This window comes from Lepidochelys kempii, chromosome 28 (assembly GCF_965140285.1).
Source record: "Lepidochelys kempii isolate rLepKem1 chromosome 28, rLepKem1.hap1, whole genome shotgun sequence".
Lineage (NCBI taxonomy): Eukaryota > Metazoa > Chordata > Testudines > Cheloniidae > Lepidochelys > Lepidochelys kempii.
Genome location: NC_136407.1, coordinates 7,964,561 through 7,980,878, shown reverse-complemented (window position 1 = coordinate 7,980,878; position 16,318 = coordinate 7,964,561). Strand labels below are relative to the sequence as shown.

Genomic DNA, 16,318 nt, shown 5'->3' with positions numbered 1-16,318 from the left:
GATTAACAGCCTTAAGACCATCTTTCAGTCACTCTGGGAACCTGACTCTGCTCACAGATGGCAGGCTGCCTCCAGCCCACACATCCTGCTCATTAGCTGCAGGAGTGAGTCATTTTTTACTTGTGATCCCTGGGAGAAGGACTTCCGACATGTGCATTGGTGGTATAGTGGTGAGCATAGCTGCCTTCCAAGCAGTTGACCCGGGTTCGATTCCCGGCCAATGCAAATATGTTTTTCTTCTTTCTCTGGAATTGGTTTAATGTCAGTCACATTGTGTGATAATCACATTATCAGTGGAATGAGAGAATTCCTGTCGCACATCCCAGCAGGTCACCAAACACACAATGGGGGAAGCATCCTTGTGTCATTGGACAAAGTCAGAATTGTGGGAACACGCATCTGTAGCTCCTTGTCTTCAGTGTTATATTTCCAGCTGTAGGAGGTGTTTGTATCATGCTCAGGCATGATGGGGAGAAAGGGGGAAACACAATTTTTGCTGCTACGGATTCTTTTGTGTTCGAATAATAATGACATAACAAAACTTAAGTGGACACAAGAACAAATGGCCATCAGCAAGATTAGCCTTGAATTTAGATGAAAGTTTCTAACCATCAGAGGAATGAAGTTCTGGAACAGCCTCCCAAGGGAAACAGTGAGGGCAAAAACCCAACTGGCTTGAAGACTGAGCATGATAAGTTTATGGAGGGGACGGTATGATGGGTCAGCCTACAATGGCATGTAGCTGATCTGCGACTGCTAGCAGTATATATCCCCAATGACTGGTGATGGGACACTAGATGGGGAGTCCTCTGAGTCACTACAGAGAATTCGCAAAAAGAAAGGAGGACTTGTGGCACCTTAGAGACGAACAAATTTATTTGAGCATGAGCTTTCAGGAGCAACAGCTCACTTCATCGGATGCATTCAGGATGCATCCGATGAAGTGAGCTGTAGCTCATTAAAGCTTATGCTCAAATAAATTTGTTCGTCTCTAAGGTGCCACAAGTCCTCCTTTCTTTTTGCAAATACAGACTTACATGGCTGCTACTCTGAAACCTGTCATTATACAGATAATTGTTTCCTCGGTTTCTAGCAGGTATATCTTGCTCACATGCTCAGGGTCTCACTGATCGCTGTATTTTGGGTTGGGAAGGAATTTTCCCCCAGGTCTGACTGTCACAGACCCTGCAGGGTTTTCTCCTTCCACTGAAGCATGAGGCACAGGTCACTTGCAGGTTTAAAACTTGGAGTCTTTAAACTATGATTTGAGGACTTCAGTTACTCAGCCAGGGGTTCTGGGTCTAGTACAAGAGTGGGTGGGCAAGGTTCTGTGGCCTGCGATGTGCAGGAAATCAGACTAGCTGATCAAGATGGTCCCTTCTGACCTTAAAGTCTATCAGCCTATGTTTTAGAGTGACCAGTAACTCAAAGCCCCCTAGTGTCCCATCTCCAGCTGCTGGGGATATTTGCTACTGTAAGTGACTGATGGGCCACACGCCATTGTAGGCAGTCCAGTCATACCATCCCCTCCAGAAACTTATCAGGCTCAGTCTTGAAGCCAGTAGGGTTTTCTGTCCCAAGTGGAGGATGTTCCGGAATTTCACTCCTCTGATCATTAGAAACTTTCATCTATTTTCAAGCCTAAACTTGCTGATGGCCAGTTTATATCCATTGGTTCATTAATAGTGGGGGCCTGTGATAGTGTGGGGGAGGGAGGGAAGGAGAAAGACTGGAGAACTGACAGTGGGACCCAGAGAGATTCCCTGTTGCCCGACCACCCATCTCTGGGAAGAGCCAACTGGAATTGCCCTTGGGAAGCTGCGGCTAATAACTCTGGTGTAAAATCAGCATTCCATTTTAATGCGATTAAAGCCTCCTCACACCCAGTGTCACAATCACGGAAATGGCTTTGTCCTGCTATGTTCCCAGCCCAGCAGTAAAGTGAGTGGACCCAAATCCCTTTTCAGAGTCAACACACACACAGAGGAAGCATGGGGTTTTTCATTCCTTAGGTTCTGGAGCCAGCAAGTGGCCATTTTGTTTCACTCATTTCTGTTAAAATCTTTAGAAATGTTATGTCCTTGGGAGAGACCCGGGAGCAGAGGCTGCAGTCGTTGAATCTGCACAATCCCAAACCAAACAATAGAAAATAAGGATTGAAATGTTCCCCAGGTTCCTCGATTCCAACCTACCTCCCGCTCGGCTGCCGATGCAGCTCCATCCTAGCCCCCAGTAGATGCTGATTCCCTCAGCCCCAGCTGGGCAGGGTGTGAAACTCTTTCACTCTGCATAGGATGACCATAGTTCCCAAAGGGAAAAGGGAACACCACGTGGAGCTGGCCTGAGCCGCTGGTCCAAGCCCTGCTCCCCCCTGCATGGGGCTGACATTGCTCCTCGCCCAAGCCCTGCTCCCCCTCTCCATGTGGGGGGCTGGCGTTGCTCCACACTCAACCCCTGTTCCACCCCAGCTCCTACTTATCCCTGGGGCTTTCTCCCAGCAGAGGGACATTGCAGGGGACAGGGTCCCCGTTTGCCTTTGCTCTCTGTCTAGCCCAGCCCAGGGTGCCTAGACCTGGGGTGTCTGAGCGCCGTGGCCCTGCGTGGAGCTGCCATTCACCTGCCCCTCATTGGGTCTCAGCTTTCGTTTACTCCAGCATTTTTTCTCTCCATCAGCAGCAGCATCCCAAACCCGTTGCACTTGCCTCCTGTCCCCTCAAGGGAGCAGTGTCTTTGCAGTGTGAAAATCACCTGCAGCTCGGCTCTCTAAGCATTCCGTCTGTGCTGACGGGACCTTTCCCTCCAGGACTCAGGGGTTCCCTCCTTCTCCATCGTCATCCACCGTCATCCCAAGAGGCACAGGGGAGAAGAATCTCCATAGAGCCAAGGGGATTTAGGAGCACAAGCCCCAAATCCCTCTGGCAGTGAACAGAAATTATTGAGCTTGTGCAGGGAAAGCCCAGTACATATTGAGTCTGACTCCTTAACCCATTAGATCATCACAGCTGGGCAGGCCAAAAGAATCTGGAGACACTAAGGATTAAACCCAGGGCCTAATGCAGGTGAAGCACACACGCTACCACTGAGCTAGGCAGCCCTCCCTGTAGGTTACATCCCGAATCCTGCTTTTCCCAGAGCATCCTGTGGCCTCAGGGCTGCATGGAAAGCAGATTCTCCTCCTCTTCCCTGAAGACCCAGTGTTCCTTCCTGGGGTGGGGCTGGTTCAGGAAGGGGGATTCACAAGGAATGCCTTTGCAACAGGGCCACGTCTTGTGCAGCAGAGGTTGTGCCCTGGACTCAAGAGACAGAGTCAGCCCCTACCCTGCATGGGAGGCAGCGCCCCCAGCCCCCAAAGTGCCATAGTAGGGGATGGGTCTCCATGGCTGATCTGGGTGGCAGCAATGGTGTGGGGATCCAGGGGGCTCTCATTATCCCAGGATGAGCCCCCAATGTTCCTGGCTATCCCAAGTAAGTGTGGGGCCTCCTATCTCGGAGTCATGCCTTCTATCACCCGGCTGCAGCTCCCAGGCAGCCGGCATTACTGTCCCGCACCACACTGGCCCCTGCTTACTGCTGTTCAGATATTGCACTAGTCTGAGTCTGCTTTCAGAAGCCGGCGCGCACTGTGGAGGCCCCACATTAATAACCATTTTCAATATGAACTTACCCAATATTCTATCGGAATACACTTTGGGGAAAACCTTGTAAAAATAATAATAAAATTCCCTTCCCCAGAGAGTCCCAGGGATCTTGATATCCCGTGTATCGGGCAATGAATGTCCACTGAACATGGAGGTGATTGTGGTATAAACACCTGAGACTTCGCTGGCTAGATAAGATCCCATCTTCATATAAATGCCAGGGAGCTGTGCTCTGCCCTCAAATAGTGACAATCTTAGAGTAGGTTTCAGAGTAACAGCCGTGTTAGTCTGTATTCGCAAAAAGAAAAGGAGTACTTGTGGCACCTTAGAGACTAACCAATTTATTAGAGCATAAGCTTTCGTGAGCTACAGCTCACTTCCTCAGATGCATATCGTGGAAACTGCAGCAGGCTTTATATATACACAGAGAATATGAAACAATACCTCCTCCCACCCCACTGTCCTGCTGGTAATAGCTTATCTAAAGTGATCATCAGGTGGGCCATTTCCAGCACAAATCCAGGTTTTCTCACCCTCCACCCCCCTACACAAATTCACTCTCCTGCTGGTGATAGCCCATCCAAAGTGACAACTCTTTACACAATGTGCATGACAATCAAGTTGGGCTATTTCCTGCACAAATCCAGGTTTTCTCACATCCCCCCCACCCCCATACACACACAAACTCACTCTCCTGCTGGTAATAGCTCATCCAAACTGACCACTCTTCAAGTTTAAATCCAAGTTAAACCAGAACATCTGGGGGAGGGGGTAGGAAAAAACAAGAGGAAACAGGCTACCTTGCATAATGACTTAGCCACTCCCAGTCTCTATTTAAGCCTAAATTAATAGTATCCAATTTGCAAATGAATTCCAATTCAGCAGTTTCTCGCTGGAGTCTGGATTTGAAGTTTTTTTGTTTTACGATAACGACCTTCATGTCTGTGATTGCGTGACCAGAGAGATTGAAGTGTTCTCCGACTGGTTTATGAATGTTATAATTCTTGACATCTGATTTGTGTCCATTTATTCTTTTACGTAGAGACTGTCCAGTTTGACCAATGTATATGGCAGAGGGGCATTGCTGGCACATGATGGCATAGATCACATTGGTGGATGTGCAGGTGAACGAGCCTCTGATAGTGTGGCTGATGTTATTAGGCCCTGTGATGGTGTCCCCTGAATAGATATGTGGGCACAATTGGCAACGGGCTTTGTTGCAAGGATAAGTTCCTGGGTTAGTGGTTCTGTTGTGTGGTATGTGGTTGTTGGTGAGTATTTGCTTCAGGTTGCGGGGCTGTCTGTAGGCAAGGACTGGCCTGTCTCCCAAGATTTGTGAGAGTGTTGGGTCATCCTTTAGGATAGGTTGTAGATCCTTAATAATGCGTTGGAGGGGTTTTAGTTGGGGGCTGAAGGTGACGGCTAGTGGCGTTCTGTTATTTTCTTTGTTAGGCCTGTCCTGTAGTAGGTAACTTCTGGGAACTCTTCTGGCTCTATCAATCTGTTTCTTTACTTCTGCAGGTGGGTATTGTAGTTGTAAGAAAGCTTGACAGAGATCTTGTAGGTGTTTGTCTCTGTCTGAGGGGTTGGAGCAAATGTGGTTGTATCGCAGAGCTTGGCTGTAGACGATGGATCGTGTGGTGTGGTCAGGGTGAAAGCTGGAGGCATGCAGGTAAAAATAGCGGTCAGTAGGTTTCCGGTATAGGGTGGTGTTTATGTGACCATTGTTTATTAGCACTGTAGTGTCCAGGAAGTGGATCTCTTGTGTGGACTGGACCAGGCTGAGGTTGGTGGTGGGATGGAAATTGTTGAAATCATGGTGGAATTCCTCAAGGGCTTCTTTTCCATCTTAGAGTAGTTAATCTGTGGAATTATTAGACTAAAGCATATGTGCAAAGCATGTGCTCTGCCACTGAGCTACCTCTCTATTCCCCATCCAGTTCTGGAGGATCAAAATCTGAGCTCTCCTGCTTAACAGAATTTATTGGCTGGCTAGGGGTGTCCTCTGTGCTAGCAGCTATGGGCAGATTTGTTCGTTCCTTGTCAGCTAGGTAACTTGCATGGACACCATATGCCTTAAAGAGACACAACCAATTCCCATTAGCATGTCTGACCTTCAGGTTTTCTGATTTCCAACAACCAATTTCTGCATCCCTAAGGCATCACGTGCATCAGAGCTCACACAACATACCCAAAGTGTCTAGCGGTCTATTCACAAGGCTGCTCTGCTGTGTAAATCCCGGAATCCAGCCTTTCCTCTGAACCTGACTGTTCACTTCCAATATCAGTTAACAAAGAAGCCTCCTTTAAGCTACCCACACTGGATTTTTCTAAAGCAAATTCAGTGGGTTCATACACATTTGAAAGACTCTGGTCATTAGACACCAACACACTTCTCTAAGGCTTTGTCTACACTTTGCACTTCTTAGCAACCCAGTCAGGGTTACCTCCTCCTGAGCTCACGGTAACAGCATTTGAATAAAAGGTGGCAGTGTTGGGGTATATATGGTTACCCTCTTTCTGGTCACAGCATACCTGACTAAACACAGACAACTGCTCAGAGTCATACATGGCCCCCCTTCATAAATCTCCGTTAGGTACAGATAACACAGAAGATTCACATGCATACTCTCGCTGGGAATGGGTTATGACATCAATTTGATCAAACATAGTTACCATGTTCTTATCCAACAACATACCAAGACTGGTATAAACGGGATTTTCAGGACGATACAGTTCCTGCTATTCTTTAACTTTTTTGATTTGGAGCATAAGTCTGGCAAGTTTTGCCTCAGCTTGCAAGCAATTCCATTCACTTCCAGTAAGATTCTTTGGCTCTGTCTTCAGCCTGCTTGGTTCTTTCCTCAGCTTCTTTTTGCAGCTGGGCCCAAGACTTGCTTCTCTTGCATTCGAAGATCCGCCAGTCTTTGTTCATGTTCAAGACACAGGCTCTCTCTCAGGGCATGCAGTTTGATTGCTTCTGCTGCAGCAGCTGCATCTGGGGCAGGTGAAGGAGACCCTCTTTTCTGATCACTGGTCCATTAACAGACTTTTCAGTTCTCGCTCTAGGGCTTTTTTCCTAAAAGTCAACCCCCTCTGTAAGCACATTTCTTCAAGGGTTTTTCTGTCCAGATCTTCATATGATTGTTGCTCACTCATTGTAACTGATTTTTAGCCTTTAAACTCTCCAATATCAAAATTAATTTTTGACAAGCATGTGGTTCTGATCCAAAACCCAATTAACCTGTGGTAATGTGTATCCTAGCCAGACTACGCCGCTGTGACTGGCGTTCCAGGGGTGGAGGGCACACTGAGATTTCTCAATTTGGGCTAACTGCAAAGAATGGGGCAGACAATTACCAAAACTGGTGGTTATTTCAATACTTAGATTCACCAAGCCAGCAACAAAACAGCTTCAACAACACCTTACTGGTTACCTGGAAGCCACAATACAGTTCCCTTAAAACAACCCAGCCTTGGGCTCCCTCCCAGACAGCCAAGTCAAATACAATAAGGATTATTGAAAATTTTGTTCATTTTATAAGAAGTTCTACCAATCCCGAAGAGTTGGACACATTACCCACCAAGTTAATGACTATTTCAGATCTTGCCAAATACATGCCAATTCTTATTAACTAAACTAAAAGTTATTTTAAAAAAAGAAAAGAGAGAGTATTAGTTAAAAGATCATTATATGTACAGACATGAATATAGTCCTTAGGTCAGTTTCATAATAGAGACGGTGAGCTTTAGAATTGCAAAGAATTATTTTCAGAATCAGTTCATTAGGTCATAGTCCAATGTCCAAATATTCAATATCAGGGTGGTCCAGATGGGATGGCAGACCTTAGTCTTATGACTCAAACTTCCCCTGAAGGAAGCTTAAGTAGATCTGAGATAAAAAGGATCAAGTCTGAAGAGCCCTTTATACTGTTCCAGGCATTCTCTTGAGAGCACAGAGTCCTGAGGTGAACAATAGTGTCTTTGACTTAACCTCCTATTTCCTAAACATCATCAGTAATTAGCTACATGGATTAACATAAGGCAATTGCCTATCGCCCACCATTTGCAGGTGTTTTGCTATTTACTTCAAAGAGAAATTGAGACACTGATACCACTATATTTACAAAAACAACAAGGAATCCTTGTGGCATCTTAGAGACCAACAAATTTATTTGGGCATAAGCTTTCGTGGGCTAAAACCCACTTTATCAGATGCATCCTAGTGAAATAGTGTTTCCTAATATCCAACCTAGACCTCCCTCACTGCAACTTGAGACCATTGCTTCTTGTTCTGTCAACTGCCATCACTGAGAACAGCTGAGCTTCATCCTCTTTGGAACCCCCCCTTCAGGTAGTTGAAGGTTGTAATCAAATCCTCCCTCACTCTTCTCTTCTGCAGACTAAATAACCCCAGTTCCCTCAGCCTCTACTCGTAAGTCATGTGATCCAGCCCCCTGATCATTTGTGTTGCCCTCCGCTGGACTCTCTCCAATTTGTCCGCATCTCTTCTATAGTGGGGGGACCAAAACTCTATCAATTGTATTCATGCTTATCAATATGTAAGCAATTAATGTAAGGAATGAGTTAGATAGTGTGAGTAACAGCCAATGGCAAAACAAAGAGGCAAATATGCCTTTTATGGAACCATGGTATTATCTTGGTGAAGGTATAAATCTCGAGATGGGGGGCCAGGTCAGGGGTACCAACAAGGAAATGTAACAGAATGCTAAACTTGGGACCGGACCGGAAGCAGTAGAGCCTTCCTGCAGATCCAAAGGGACTTCGGGGACTCTCGTAGCCTCGTGGCCAATCTCCAGGCAGCTGTCGCCTGGCCAGCCTCAGCCACCTGTGAAATCAAGATCAATCTTCACCTGCGCCTGCAGCATGAATGTGATATGTGTGTGAGTATAGCCGTACAAAACAACTTTTGCTCAATGCCAATAAATAAACCTAAGTGCTGTTCTAGTTCGACCTTTGTCTGAGCTCATTCCTTGGCTGGTTCCAAGGACAGGTAACAGCACTTGGCAATCTTCTCCTGAGCTTTTCTAGGGATCGCAGCCCACGTTCACCATGGCTGTTGCTGTGAATGGTGCCATGCACATGCTCTCTGAAGCAGAAGTGTCAATAAGCATGTCTTGTTTAAACCTTTAGGGGAGCATGGGAGGGGATTTCGGAATCTTAACTTTTGTTTTGCTTTGTGACTATAATGACAATAGTACTTTTTGGTGTGTGTTAAATCTGTAGCTGCTGCCCTTGAGGGGTTCCCCCTCCACACCCACAGAATGCCTGAGCCAGATAAGGAGGAGAAAAGAGGATCTGAGATGTTCTAATCAGTGAGATCCACAAGCCAGTGCTGCATCAGACCATGAACGGGGGCCTGGAGGATAAATATTGCAGACTGAATGGAGAGGGAAAGAGCAGACAGGAGAAAGACACAGGAAACGGAGAGGGAGATGCATCAGAACATAATGGGGCTTCTCCGGCACCAAACACAGGACTCACAGGCTCACCTCCCTTTCCAGTCCTTGGAGAATTCCACTATACCACTTCCCTCCTCATGTAGCATCATGGACTGTATCCCTACCCCTACCACTCCACACCAGGGGACATTAAGGACAACCACAGCTTTCACATACTCTGACCTCTGAAAGCCACAGCTGATGTACGGATAGCTAACATGGACATGAACGTTCCTTCCCTTTCATAGAATCATAGAATATCAGGGTTGGAAGGGACCCCAGAAGGTCATCTAGTCCAACCCCCTGCTCAAAGCAGGACCAATTCCCAGTTAAATAATCCCAGCCAGGGCTTTGTCAAGCCTGACCTTAAAAACCTCTAAGGAAGGAGATTCTACCACCTCCCTAGGTAACACATTCCAGTGTTTCACCACCCTCTTAGTGAAAAAGTTTTTCCTAATATCCAATCTAAACCTCCCCCACTGCAACTTGAGACCATTACTCCTCGTTCTGTCATCTGCTACCATTGAGAACAGTCTAGAGCCATCCTCTTTGGAACCCCCTTTCAGGTAGTTGAAAGCAGCTATCAAATCCCCCCTCATTCTTCTCTTCTGCAGGCTAAACAATCCCAGCTCCCTCAGCCTCTCCTCATAACTCATGTGTTCCAGTCCCCTAATCATTTTTGTTGCCCTTCGCTGGACTCTCTCCAATTTATCCACATCCTTCTTGAAGTGTGGGGCCCAAAACTGGACACAGTACTCCAGATGAGGCCTCACCAATGTCGAATAGAGGGGAACGATCACGTCCCTCGATCTGCTCGCTATGCCCCTACTTATACATCCCAAAATGCCATTGGCCTTCTTGGCAACAAGGGCACACTGCTGACTCAGATCCAGCTTCTCGTCCACTGTCACCCCTAGGTCCTTTTCCGCAGAACTGCTGCCTAGCCATTCGGTCCCTAGTCTGTAGCTGTGCATTGGGTTCTTCCGTCCTAAGTGCAGGACCCTGCACTTATCCTTATTGAACCTCATCAGATTCCTTTTGGCCCAATCTTCCAATTGGTCTAGGTCCTTCTGTATCCTATCCCTCCCCTCCAGCGTATCTACCACTCCTCCCAGTTTAGTATCATCCGCAAATTTGCTGAGAGTGCAATCCACACCATCCTCCAGATCATTTATGAAGATATTGAATAAAACCGGCCCCAGGACCGACCCTTGGGGCACTCCACTTGATACCGGCTGCCAACTAGACATGGAGCCATTGATCACTTTCTTTAATCTCTGTTGCAGACATTTATTAAGATTCTAATGTATTTGCTTTTAACTTGCACAGAATATTTGTGAAGCGTTTTCAATACTCATTAAAACTGTATATTTTTGGGAAATTATTCATCTTTATTATTTCCTAACATATGTTGCACAATGCGCAGCAGTAGTAAAAAGCACCCACTTTGTTACTGTGCATTGTGACAATTCATAGGATCAGTGACTGTGTAACAATCATAAATCTACTGTAAGAACCACAAAACTAATATTGTCAGTGTTATATTGATACATGTAAACCAAGCACCATATGATTCCTAAAAGGTCCCAAAACTGCCTGACCGGGTATAACCCAGTACACCACAACAACACATTATTGTGGCTCACTGTTAAATTACTTAAATCTAATAAAATAGTTGTGAAACATTTTTTCAGTATTTACTATGGTGCCATACAACCTACCTTCTCCCTAAGTCTCACCCCTCTTTGTTCCCCCGCCTTCCTTTGAACACACCCCCTCTAATTACAATTTGTGGAGAAAACACTGCAGTGAAATATTTTACATATAGCCCTCCGAAACAAAGAATCCCTTATCAAAGTATCTGACTGCATAAAGTCTCGTAGCAGTTCACATATTTGTCTCATCTGTGGCTGGGAGTCCGTGAATTCCTCTGATCACTTCATCATTTTTTCATGGTTTGTATGTATAAAAGCATCTTCTGTATTTTCCACAGTATGCATCCGATGAAGTGAGCTGTAGGCTTATGCGCAAATAAATTGGTTAGTCTCTAAGGTGCCACAAGTACTCCTTTTCATTTAGCTTTGTTATTGTACAGATATATGTCATTGTGCTGTTTAATTTATATTTTAAACAGCCAAAGAAGGGCCCACAGGCCTCATCCAATTCACAGAGTTCTACACCGTGAGAGCTGGCAGAGGTAGGTCTCACTTTGCTACTCCTGGACCAGAAGATGGGAAAGGTGAGAGGTAGCAACTTGGGACAGATGCAATCCTCATTGTTACAATGTGCAACCCCAGGACCAGAGGATGCTCAAGATGAGAGGTAGCAACAAGTCAGCAAATCAGAACAACCTTGTATCAGTAATTGCTGCTGGTAACAATTCACTCCTCCAGGGACCACATCCCCACACGCCTCCCTCTCCCTCCCGATCAGCTGTTTCATGGCATGCAGGAGGCTCTGGGGGAGAGGAAGGAAGAGCGAGGGCACAGCAGACTCAGGGGAGGGGGCAGGAAGGGGTGGAGTGGGGGCAGGGACTGTGGCAGAGCCTGGGGCTGAGCAGCGAGCACCCGCCGGCACATTGGAAAGTTGGCGCCTGTAGCTCCAGCCCCGGAGTTGGTGCCTGTACAAGGAGCCGCATGTTAACTTCTGAAGAGCCGCATGTGGCTCCGGAGCCACAGGCTGGCCACCCCTGACCTAGCAGCTTTGTTACCACCCCTTTCCTTATCAGCGGCAGCACATTCCTTGTGCCCTACACCCCAGCCGGGCACAGGGAGACCCGCCCTGGCTTGCGTGCCCAGCTCTGGCAGGGGCGCGGGGGTGGGGAAACGCCCCCTCGGTGCGAGCTGTGCTGCGCATGCCTGGGAAGGGCTGCTGTGCACCGGGTGTGCTGGGAAATGTAGTCTCCGCCTGCTTGGCACCGCGCACGCGCTGCAAATCGCAGGGACCGGCGGGCAGGGGCGCCTCGGCCCTCTGTGTGGCTCTGCGGGGCTGGGAGCGACCTACCCCGCCCGCGGGCCTCGTGGGGCCAGCTTTCGGTACAGGCCGGTGTTCCTGAAGATACGTGTGTCATGCATCTTTCCAGACCACCCTGTGGTGATGTGAGTGAAATGCTTTCAATGATCCACAAGCACCTGCAACACCATAGAAAAATACCCCTTCCTCTTGATGTACTATGTTGCAGGGTGTTCCGGTGCCAAAATTGTGATATGCATGCCATCTATTGCCCCTCTGCAGTTAGGGAAACCCATCTCTGCAAAGCCATCCACTGTCACGCATATTGCCAGGAGTCATGGTCCTTCCTAGGAGGATGCGATTAATGGCCCTGCACACTTGCATTAACGCAGCCCCAACCGTTCACTTCCCGACTCCAAACTGATTCGGGACTGACCAGCAAAAGTCTGGAGTCACCAGCTTCCACACTGTGATCGCCCCACACTTCTCCACAGAGAGGACAGCTCTCATTTCGGTGTCCTTGCGCCTCAGTGCTGGTGCGAGCTCGGCACACAGTTCCAGGAAGGTGGCTTTCCTCATCCAAAAATTCTGCAGCCACTGCTCTTCATCCCAGACCTGCATGATAATGCGATCCCACCACTCAATGCTAGTTTCCTGAGCTCAAAAGCGATCGTCCATTGTGTGCAGCTGTTCTGTGAATGCCAAAAATAATGTAATGTTGCTCCTATCCATGGCAGACAGTACACCAGGCAACTGTGAATTAACTGCACTGCCATTCGGGATGTGTTAATGACATCCTGGGCAACGTGACAGCAAACGTGCAGCTGGTGGTTTAAAAATATCATATTGCTGCTACATAAATCCATGGTACGCCCACATCTTGGATACTGCATGCAGATGTGGTCGCCCCATCTCAAAAAGATATATTGGAATTGGAAAAGGTTCAGAAAAGGGTAACTAAATGATTAGGGGTATGGAACAGCTTCCATATGTGGACAGATTAAGAAGACTGGGACTTTTCAACTTGGAAAAGACATGACTAAGAGGGGATATGATAGACATCTATAAAATCGTGACTGGTGTGGAGAAAGTAAATAAGGAAGTGTTATTTACGCCTCCTCTTAATACAAGAACTAGGGATCACCAAATGAAATTATTAGGCAGGAAGTTTAAAGCAAACAAAAGGAAATATTTCTTCACACAGTCAACCCATGGAACTCCTTGCCAGAGGATGTTATGAAGGCCAAGACTATACCAGGGTTCAAAAAAGAACTAGATAAATTCATGGAGGATAGATCCATCAATGGCTATTAGCCAGGATGGGCAGGCATGGTGTCCCTAGCTTCTGTTTGCTGGAAGCTGGGAATGTGTGACAGGGAACAGATCACTTGATTACCTGTTCTATTCATTCCCTCTGGGGCACCTGGCATTGGCCACTGTCAGAAGACAGGATACTGGGCTAGATGGACCTTTGCTCTGACCCAGTATGGCTGTTCTTATGTCTTCCAGCAAATAAAAACAAAAGAGAAACAATAGAAAAAGGAATGGCAAGTTACTAGAATGCCAAGGGAGTGTAGGGGTGTAGCTGCAGTGAAGGCTAGTCTGCTATTTTAGATACAGACAGACTAGTCAGGGCTGTCATAGCCTGTTGATGATGTGACTTCCTTCCCCAGAGGGGATCAGTCTTGGGGTCACAGTACATCAGTCTCTGTTAGACAGCTGTTTGACCTCGAAGGTGAAGGACTTCCACCTTTCTCTTGATCTTTACAATTGATGATTCCACCTTACCCCACTTTACAGTGACTCCTTGAGGTGTCCAGTCAAATCAGGTGTGAAAACTCCTTGGATACAGACAATGTGTCCTGAGCCAGTTGAAATGACTATCACTTTAGGCCAAAGTCACTTTGGTAAAGTCTCACTTCACCTAGGAGTTTTCTTAAAGTATTAATTGTAGCAAACCACATGCAGCATGGATGTGAGGACCCCATAGACATCAAAAACAAAAAATAAAAGTTCTGAAGGTTTCCACAGCCTTGTCTGAGGGTTAAATGGACATGCTCTAATAGCTGGCCTCCTCAAACTAAAAAGGACCTTGGCACCTGTCATAAATATAAAGGGAAGGGTAAACACCTTTAAATCCCTCCTGGCCAGAGGAAAAACCCTTTCATCTGTAAAGGGTTAAGAAGCTAAGATAACCTCACTGGCACCTGACCAAAATGACCAATGGGGAGACAAGATACTTTCAAAGCTGGGGGGGGACAGGACGGACAAAGGGTTCTCTCTGTCTGTGTGATGCTTTTGCCAGGACCAGAGCAGGAATGCAGGTCAGAACTCCTATAAATAGTAAGCAATCTAGTTAGATATGCGTTAGATTCTGTTTTGTTTAAATGGCTGATAAAATAAGTTGTGCTCAATGGAATGTTTATTCCTGTTTTTGTGTCTTTTGGTAACTTAAGGTTTTGCCTAGATGGATTCTCTATGTTTTGAATCTGATTATCCTGTAAGGTATTTACCATCCTGACTGTACAGAGGTGATTCTTTTACTTTTTCTTTAATTAAAATTCTTCTTTTAAGAACCTGATTGCTTTTCGTTGTTCTTAAGATCCAAGGGTTTGGGTCTGTGTTCACCTATGCAAATTTGTGAGGATTTTTATCAAGCCTTCCCTAGGAAAGGGGGTGTAGTGCTTGGGGGGATATTTTGGCAGGGAGATGTTTCCAAGTGGGTACTTCCCCTGTTTTTTGTGTAACACTTTGGTGGTGGCAGCGTTTAACCTAAGATAATAAGCTTAGGGGATCTTTCATGCAGGTCCCCACATCTGTACCCTAGAGTTCAGAGTGGGGAAGGAACCATGACAGCACCCATGAAAAAACTGGTTGCAAAAAACCAAAACTTAAAAAACGAGAAAAGCTACTATCTTGTACCCATCACCATTTTAAATTAAGGCACCTCCTGACAGACGGGATATAAACTTTGGTTTGCAAATAAGAGAACTGGAGATTTCAGTGATTGTTGCCTTATAACTGGGTAAAATGTTACACCACATGTCTCCTTATGTAATTTTTTCTCAACAGAAATATTATTTTAAAAGCTTATCAAAAATCCATTTGAAATAGTAATAATTAAAGTCTATACTAGGTCTTTATTTTGATATACACTATTTCTCCTACATACTACCATACACCAACCCCTTTTGAGTGAGGTTTTACTTTAGAACTCCTTAATCCAAAGAGGGTAAATTACATCAAATAAACTTTATAGGATTAGTCACCTTTCATATACTACTTGGAGGGAGGCAGGAGACAGAAACATAAGAATGGCCATACTGGATTAGACCAATGGTCCATTTAGCCCAGTATCCGGTCTTCTGACATTGGCCAATGCTGGATGCTTCAGGAGGAACGTACAGGTCAATTAGCGAGTGATCCATCCCGTATCATTGACTCCTAGCATCTGGCAGTCAGAGGCTTAGCCATCTTGGCTAGTAGCCATTGATGGACCTATACTACATAAACTTAATCTAATTCTTTTCTGAACCCAGAAGAAAACCCAGAAAACTTTCAGTGTTGCAAATAAATTCATAATCAGTATAATCATAATCAGTCTCTTATTCTGCAATAAACTTTCTGTTTAATTTCATTTTCACTGGTAACAACATATCTGAAGGCTACACAATTTTATCATCTGTGTTAGTTTTCTCTGAATCCCCTTTTCCACCAAGTAAGTCTTGTGCAAAGTTGTGTTCTGTACTAACATAGGTGCCTTCTATTTCTGGGAGCTCATTTCTCTCTGGGTCTTCGGTCATAAGTGTTGGTGGAAGTCATCTCAAATGTGTTCTCTTGAGAAACAACACTTGTATTCTATTTTCACAATTTCTGATCTTTCAAAGTTGCAGGAGATGGAGAAGTAATGCAAATTCATAGGACATGGGAGCAAAACTGAGAGCCAGAACCATGGAATCAGGACTCAACAGTCATCAGTCCTGCAGTCTGAGCTTGGGAGTCTGACATTCATTCCCTCATTGGTTAACATCACTTGCACAGCATGGAAGTGCTTCTTCTCCAACAAGACAGCCAGATAGGGATCCATGGGGAAGGGCTGTCCTCTGAAGGCATCAACTGTTTGTTTCTTTGGCTCATAAAACTCTGGATCCAAATGGTAAAGGACAACTCCCCAATATCTTACCACAACATCATTTGAACCATAATCTGCCACCGAACTAGGAGATAGTGTTCTAACATAAACAGCTTACCTGAGCCTAAAGTTAC

General features: G+C 45.9%; 1 non-coding gene across 1 annotated transcript; it reads left to right on the top strand.

Moving 5' to 3' along the window:
• The first annotated feature begins 153 nt into the window (after positions 1 to 153).
• Positions 154 to 225, top strand: TRNAG-UCC (transfer RNA glycine (anticodon UCC)). Its single transcript has one exon. It is a non-coding gene; the product is annotated as a tRNA-Gly (tRNA).
• Positions 226 to 16,318: the final 16,093 nt, after the last annotated feature.